Source organism: Agrilus planipennis, unplaced genomic scaffold (assembly GCF_000699045.2).
Source record: "Agrilus planipennis isolate EAB-ADULT unplaced genomic scaffold, Apla_2.0 scaffold1567, whole genome shotgun sequence".
Taxonomy (NCBI): Eukaryota; Metazoa; Arthropoda; class Insecta; order Coleoptera; family Buprestidae; genus Agrilus; species Agrilus planipennis.
The window spans coordinates 3765-6041 of record NW_020440328.1 but is presented as its reverse complement, the minus strand read 5'-3'; positions in this window follow the sequence as shown (position 1 = coordinate 6041).

Sequence of the window (2277 nt, the reverse complement as noted above, 5' to 3'; positions counted from 1 at the left end):
ATGTTTAACATCTTCTTCTTCTTCCTCAGTGCCCATCGTCCACCTTTGGCACTAGTACAGTGTCGTGCTCCAAAACAATATACTTAACAACTAAACCGTTGTTTCAAACTGATAAAGAAAGTCATTTATCATTACAAAGTCTTCTATAAATGTTTTTGTATTAGGATTAGTCTTTTTGACAAGTAAAACCCATGCTAAAGCAACAATTAATTTATTGTTTTCGCGTATCTAACTGTTTTTTGATTACATTTTATCGGTGTAACAATCAACTTGATACGGTTTATAATTGGATAGCGCATATAAAATTAAAAATGCAAATTTAAACCGGTGTAATATTAAATTCTCTCGGCTTTCTAAATAGTCTGCTATCTGCATATACGGTAATTTGAAGGGATTGCGTGAATATTTTTTGTTGTGTTGTTAATTGTCTGCCGAAATTGTACCGTGGAACAGGGACGAGATAATGGCGCAATTTAAATTTTCGTAAACGCCATACCTGTTTGCCGCTCCAGGGAAATATCTTCATTCCATCCAAAATGATAATGCCCTTATTAAAACACCAAATTGTATTATACGGCTGTGGGCGTTATAGCAGGAGGGGCCCCAACACGTAGTAAAACCAAATGGTTTGCTCAAAACCACGATTAAACAAAACTATATATCTATTACGTTAGAAGCTTTTCGAAATTACACTTATTCTTTTCCAGAGTAAAATTATTTCAGAAAGAGAAACGTATCTCTGTGAGATCAAGCAAGATCGAAATCGCGACTCATGTCTAGTGGTTTCGATTGACTACTGTTGATCAGTCTTGAGATTATAAACTGAAAGTTTACTAGTCCCAGAATTTTTAAAATCAAATAAATTTATATACTTCATTTACTTTTTCTAGCGATGTGTTCCTTCCAATGTCTTGGATGCATGCTGGCAAAATCTTAGATAGGGAGAAAAAAGCTCATTATACTCTCGACTCTTGTTCATTAAGCATAATTTTTCATACAGTACCTGCCAGAAGTTTTGTTCAATCATGAATAGTAGTGCGAGTCGAAAACAAGCGTTAAAGCCTTTAATATGTCTTCAAATATAAATAAACATCTCGTTGATATTTTCAGTNTAATATATATGTTAGGCGAATTCGACAGCTAATTGATTAAATCCATAAATGGCCTAATAATCGTTTGAAACCAATTTAATTGGAAAAACAACTCTTTCTATTTTTAAACCAAATAGATACACACGGTGATCGAAAAAACACGCACTACTGCAGGAAATTGTGGTCATATTCTTCTACTTGCAGAAAGGAATAATCATTCCGATTCGTGTAACTGTGCAAAATGTTACAAATAGGTAACTAATTGAGTAGCAGAATATGTTATTATTGTAACTTACCTTTCAAACAAGAGTAAAAACGACAATTAATGAAAATAAACAATAAAACAAACGTTAATCATGTCAAGAATATATTATTGTTGTTGCTGTTTGTGATCATTATTCTTAATACATATACTGTACAATAATTACATTAAAAAATATCAACATCTTTCTTAAAAGTTAGAAATGCTTCAAACTTGTTAAAATTTCGAACAATCGAATTGTCGTTTCTTTGTTTCAGCTTAGCTGTTATTTAATATAACTATTTCTTTTTTTACTACATTAATAATTTCTTTTTCATTTATAGTAATAAGAATTAAAATATAATACAACCCGAATCAATCCGCGTTTGAACGATTTTTTTTTACAATATATAACGGTGCTTTGGTTAAAACAGTTTGCAACTCGATTTTTTAATTTAAACATAAAACAATGACCAAGAAAAAACAACTTTTGTGTTGCATAGTTTGTATTTCATTGTTTTATTCGAACGTTTATCAAAAATCAAATTCAAAGACTTTTTTGATTGAAATTTAAAGAAAATGCCACGGGAAATTTTTTATTTGTTTCATATTTGGAGTCGAATTTTCTTGGTCAAGAAAAATTATATTTAATAATACCGTATGAAAATACAAAGAAGATAGATATGTACATCATAAAAAACAATGGTTTGTCTCTCTTTTGTTGTTTTTTTATAAATATCACAAAAATTAAAATTAACTCAAACACCTTTTACACTGAAATGCGTATGCGTATTTGTGTGTGTGTGTGAGAGAGATAAAATGAGAGGAGAGAGCAACAATCTAAAATTACAAATACTATATGTATCTTTTATCAAAGCCGCTGTGACAAAAACAACGACATCAGAAGCAATAAATTAAATTAACTATTATTATTATATTTTGAAT